Here is a 6,172-nt window from a genome sequence, read left to right as displayed (position 1 = left end):
CGCGCTTGTTGCAATCTAGGTGAACGATAGACTTTAGTAAACCGCGTAATTAAATTCGTTTACAATTAACGGTGATGCGTACGATTTTCTTTACTTTTATCATCTGCCATGAAATCAAAGTAAAAGAGGACACGCACAGGTACGGCAGTTATGCGGTTGGGTCGCACACATTTAATCTTCCTAAAGGCGATCATCATTGTTTCGGCGACATTCAATCAGTTATATTCCTAGCCGAAAATGCCTTATTGCAAGCCGCCTCTGGCGTAAGCCAATGCCACCATCCGCTTGAATCACGTTCCAAATAAGCAAAACTGCCGCTGTAAGGCAACGTATACCTCCTTTTAGATAGGCTCACGCACCCTCTCAGAATAGCGAGATCCCCTTCATCGACCGAGTGAGGATGAGCGGGTGATTGTGGAGAGGGAAAATGCACTATTTTATTCAACGCCGGTTCGCTCTACGAGAAATGTCAAGTCTAGTGCCTCTGTATATAGGGCGACTACATACCAAGTACCACAATTGTGATGACGTCACGAAAACCCTAGACCACCACAGGCCAATCAGATCGCGCGCCAAGGCTGTGTTAGAGCACGTCACTACAGTGGAGCTGGTACGTCACGCGCACGTCCATCCACTACACGTACATTCAACTCACAACTAAGGCCCAGCGAAAGATGTCGCACTGATTGCAGATATCGCACTGAAAGATGCACTGATTGCATCATCTATGCCTCGCACATTCTGAATGATGGAAAATTGGCTGGATGTTTCTACATTAAAGCCATTGGAAGAAGTCGCAATCATCGCTGGTGTCGATTCATGTCCAACAATATCGACTCTGGTACTTGCGGACAACTATCTGTTGCAATGAAGGGTAGCTACGGAGGCAAGGCATGCAGAAGCAAGAGCGCTCCTGAAGAAAACGTTACATTCAAAGTGCTTGTTGTACAGTAGAACCGGGATATATCAAACGTACATATAACGAATTATTGTGTATATGGAAGAGCTGTAAAATTCCATTGAAAATTTCTCTATGAATTCGATATATCCGGGTTCGACTGTATTAAGCTGTGGAAAAGAAAAATTTAACGTGTTTTGTTTTTATCTTTCACGTCAGGGCTAATGCAAAACCATTTCCGATTCAGTGTATGGTAAAAAATGGCTGTGAGATTCTGGCGGTTTAGTATTTGCACAGTAGCTCCGCCCCCAGTAACTTTCCCTTCGTTGCCACACAAAGCAATCCCTGGGTATACTGTGCGTCTACACGACTTACTGCGTTCGTTCTTAAGACCACTGACTACCGAACATCCTAGGTCAAATAATCTTATCTTGCACTGCGATTTCCTTCCATGTGAGCACTGTGGAAGGACTGATACTCGCTGCGAACTTGAAATTTGCGCACCGATAGCTGTTACGCCTGCTGAAATTCATGCGAGTATCACCAGTAGCAGTACCTGCATTTCCATTGTGCCATTGTCCACAGCAGCACTTGGCAACCTACAATAACTAGCAGTTTCCTGCTCGTAATAGCGGCTGGTACGATAACAGACAGAAAATACTTAGAAATGCGACAACAAAACGCACCCAAACCAGCTTAAGCTGCAATGATAGGATGGATATCATGGTCTCCAAATTTCGGCATGCTACAGGTACGCTGAAAATATCTAGAGGCATTTCAAATGGAGAATTTTGCAGAGGCTGCACTATCTTCTCGGGATCTATGTCCAAAATTTCGTTGCATCTGGCGTGTAACACCAGTGAGCAGCGAAGTGATTCACTACAAAGGCTTCGCAGGCTCAATTTTAATTTTCAAAACAGCACACTTCAAGCAACTGGGTAAAGAATTTATTGTGTAAGAGGTAGTTCTGACAATCTTTTTCACATAGGGGAAAACAGTGCAAGAAAGGTACGATAAAGAAAAAAAAACATCCTCGCTATTTTATTCAGTTCCAGGGAATATCAGTGAGCAAATTTTGCACGTCATAGAAATGTCCAGTAAATAAACACAGGCAGGTAAATTTACACAGGGCAGTGAACACTCATGTAGGACAAAAGGAACTATGAAAAACAGTCTGGTTAACACAGCAGGCTTGTGTGGTAGTGTCTGAAGAGCGATCCAGAAACTGCCTTTCGGGTGGTACACTGCTTATTATCAGCATCATTAATGACAGCAGACAGGTAAAAAAAAATGTAACGGCTTGGTGCCATGCCGGCACCAGATTTTAAAGGATGTGCTTATAATAATAATAATTAATGCCTTTAATTAACACCATGTGCTTATTGCAATGGTACATTGATGCTGTTTTGCATTGTCCATGATGAGTCACTTGAAAGACAAAGAATATGTGAATAAGGAAAAAGATACCAACAGAAATTCCTTGGAATACCAATACCAAAGTGCCACGACTAAATATACGAGTGGGCGAGTTGTACAGTGCAAATGTTGCAAGAGTTTCCGAAACAATTCGCAACCATCATTGCTGAGTATTCGACGACCTTACTGAAGGAAATCACGATTTGCAAGAAACTAGTCAAACAATTCGTGGATGAATTGGAAATGCGCCCCAGCCGGAATGATGTTAACTGCCAGATGAAACACACACACACACACACCCACGCCAATGCGCGCGCACGCACACACACACACACACACCAATGCGCACGCACACACACACACACACGCCCATGCGCGCGCGCACACACACACACACGCCAATGCGCGCGCGCGCACACACACACACACACGCCCATGCGCGCGCGCACACACACACACACACACACGCTAATGCGCGCGCGCACACAATTCGGAAACGCAAAGCAGCATCGTTGTACCATCACAAAAGCACAGAATGCCAATGAACGTAAGAAGCAAGAATCCCCACATCAACCCAATGCTAGAGTCTGAGCAGTGTACCACTACGATGAACTATAGAACAGCATGGTACCTGGGATTTTTCGGTACCCAGATCATACGGTCACAGCCACTGAATAACATGTGACTTCATCGAGTGGCGTCATCTTCTATAGGGTGGAACGAACAACTTCAACTGGGATGAGCATTCATGTCACGCAACGTCGTGCTGTTTCTTGGGACTTCATAGTTGTGTGGCCTCGTCGAGGCAGCGAAGAACGTTTCCTGCAGCACGACGTTTTCGGGAGCAGCAATGCGATGAGTGGCGAGAGAAACGCCTGCCTCCATACGGTCTGCACTTGGTGTCATTGCCTATTACGCTGGTGGGACAACCTTGATGGATGGCAGATGTCGAGACAAGGGTTGCAAACTGAAACAACAAACAGGATAAAAAAAATAACTTATGGGGTTTTGCGTGCCAAAAGCACGATCTGATTATAAGGCACGCCGTATTGGGGGACTCCGGAAATTTGGACCACCTGGGGTTCTTTAACGTGCACCTAAATCTAAGTACACGGGTGTTTTCGCATTTCGCCCCCATCGAAATGCGGCCGCCGTGGCCGGGATTCGATCCCGTGACCTCGTGCTCAGCAGCCCAATACCATAGCCATTGAGCAACCACGGCTGGTAACAACAAACAGGCATCTTGTCAATTACCTGTCAGCACACCGTCGCAGTATGAGTCGGAACAATTGGATATACTTACATGCAGTAGACGTACTGCAGCACGGAGATTGCAAGCATCTTCATTCAGCAGGACACCAGAAGCAATGAGGCAGGAACAGAAGTGACACGATCAGCCGTGGGATGACAAGTGCTGAACATCATCTGTGCGAGACACGGCCGGGTGCAGGAAAATTCGTCGCATGCGACTGGCAGTAAAGGATGCGGACTGAAACGACAAACAGACATCTCATTAATAACCTGCAAGGACACCGTCACAGCATGGGCTGGAAGAACTCGATATACTTACGTGCAGTCGACGTACTGCAGCACAGAGATGCAGGCATCTTCATTCAGCAAGCCACCAATAGCAGTGAGGCAGGAACAGAAGTGAAGTCCCGATCAGCTGCCGGACGACAGACGGGTGCCGAACGTGATCTGTGCTAGACACGGCTGGGTGCAGGAACATGTGCCAGGGGCCAAGGTACAGGTTGCAGATCTGAAGCCTATTAAAAAAAAAGGGGGGGGGGGGGGAGGCACTTGTTAAATGACGAAAGTAACCAGAAAGCACGTACTCACCAAGCGTCATCGCTCTGGAGTGGGCAATGGGACTAGTCCACGGTGGTTGGCTTGTCGAGCGAGGAAAGCGCGGTGTGACACAGCAATAGGGACGAGAACATACGGAAGACAAAAAAAAAAAAAAAAAAAAGAAACGAAAAATGCGTCCACCCACCACCGTCTTCGCCGCAGCGCACCGCGCTGCAGACCGTAGGCAACGTCCGTTCTTCTTCTGTTTTGCTGTAAGAAACCTGGCACTAATTAATTCCGGGTGCAATTTACTTCCACATCTCGAGTGCGCCGACACGCGAAATTATGACCGGGAAGCAATAGCACTCGGAATGGGCCGATGTCCGTGTCGCAAACGAGAGAGGACTCCCTGCCAGCTGGAGCCTGCGCAGCGTGAGCTACCCTGCCTAGTGTTAGCTAAGCCTAAAGCTACAATCGCCCCACCCAGTCCTCTCCGCTTCCGTCACGACGACGACCCAATGTGGCAGCGGCCTTTTCTTGCCAATCAGTCTAAAACAGTTAACATTGCCATTTAGTTGATTTATTGGCCGCGCCACCCTCGCAAGCTAGAATCGCACCTGGTGAATATCACTGCCGAAGATCGAACGTAGCGACGACGGTTGCTCCGTTGTCCCTCGGAGACGTGCCACGGTCACTTGGTTGCGTTGTCCCCCGGAGTAGTGACACGGTCACTTGGTTGCACTCGATTCACCTACGGTTAGGAAGACGGAATGTCAACGGCAACAGAGACGTGAAGCGTACCGTATTTGCACGTAAATACCATGGGGAGGGGGGGGGGGGGGGTGTCTTGGACAGTATGAACTACCGCCGCAGAATAAAGCAAAAGGACGGGCTCTGGCACTGTCGGCGAGAACGGCGACTTCCATTCTGACACCCACTAAGGTTATCGGACAAACAGCGGCTCAGTAATGCCCACGACATAATCGAACACAAGGCCTTTCACGGATCGCGCGGCGATCGATCCACCGTGCGATATTGAAGACCTGCACGACCGCGCCTATCGTCTTGCTCAGAGTTGCGCCGTTACCACATTGATGCGGCACCAACAGCGATCTTTATCAGGAGAAGACTGCGCAAAATAGACGGGCAGTTAATAGCTTGATAGTGAGCAGGCGAAATGAAAGTAAAAAAAAAAAAAAGCGAACGTCATTTTCGTGTGGCGAACCCAAATATAAGGTGACGCGCGTTCCGTGGCGAGAAATGTCGAGGGGAAAAAAAGAAAAGACGTTATATGCGTGCAAATACGGTAATTACGCAGCAACATCTAAACTAGGAAATGACCATCGCGTAGACAGAACCGCAAGAAATGAATATAGCCGCGTCACCCTAAGCTATATACGTATAGGGGCTCACCTTGTAGGTTAGCTGGGAGGCACGTGGCGACGACAGTTGCTTCGTTATCCTCCGGTTGATTGGCGCGACGCAAAGCTTCGAGCACGCTTCACAGCTTAGAACCCGGCGGTGAAAGGAGTCGGTGAAGTGGTATACTATATGGTGTCTTAAGTCGTCAATCGCTGGTACAGCTGTCACGGGAGACGTATAGCAGGTATAGCGTCAAATTCAGTATGACGGGCGGGCCTCCCGGCGGCCGCTTCTTATATGTATATTTCACTGACGATTATCAGCTGTTCGCGCATGCGCTACTGCGCCCAGGCGTCTTTCCTTCGTGCGCTGTACACGTTATCGCCGAGATAAAATCGGCGCAATCGTGATGGTGCAAGAAAATATACGAAGAATTAGCCGAAGGAAAATTATCGTTGTCAAAAAAAAAAAGAAAGAAATTCAACAAGAGGGGACACTCGGCAAAAACTGGCAACAGGAAACACGTCACCATACGTCACGCTATACATAGTTTGCACGTGACGTCATATCCGCCGCCTGCCCCGACCGTCCGCCATCGCTATAGGCACCTCGCTACTAGCCGCTGGCACGCTGCGTTTGTGTTCGGCGTTCGCTTCTACGTGTCAGCGCCGCATGTTTGCTGTCGTGAAAGCTTTGCGATGGCAAAAG

At 48.3% G+C, this 6,172-nt stretch overlaps 1 long non-coding RNA gene across 1 annotated transcript; it reads right to left on the bottom strand.

Annotated features, from left to right (window-relative positions):
• Window positions 1–1,847: 1,847 nt before the first annotated feature.
• Window positions 1,848–5,715, bottom strand: LOC125944115 (uncharacterized). Its single transcript, XR_007466135.1, has 4 exons — window positions 5,516–5,715; window positions 3,885–4,853; window positions 3,618–3,803; window positions 1,848–3,281 (listed from the first exon to the last, which is right to left on the bottom strand). It is a non-coding gene; the product is annotated as an uncharacterized LOC125944115 (long non-coding RNA).
• Window positions 5,716–6,172: the final 457 nt, after the last annotated feature.

Source organism: Dermacentor silvarum, chromosome 3 (genome assembly GCF_013339745.2).
Source record: "Dermacentor silvarum isolate Dsil-2018 chromosome 3, BIME_Dsil_1.4, whole genome shotgun sequence".
Classification (NCBI taxonomy): domain Eukaryota; kingdom Metazoa; phylum Arthropoda; class Arachnida; order Ixodida; family Ixodidae; genus Dermacentor; species Dermacentor silvarum.
Note: the sequence above shows the minus strand (reverse complement) of the source record. Positions and strands in the feature narration are given on the sequence as shown.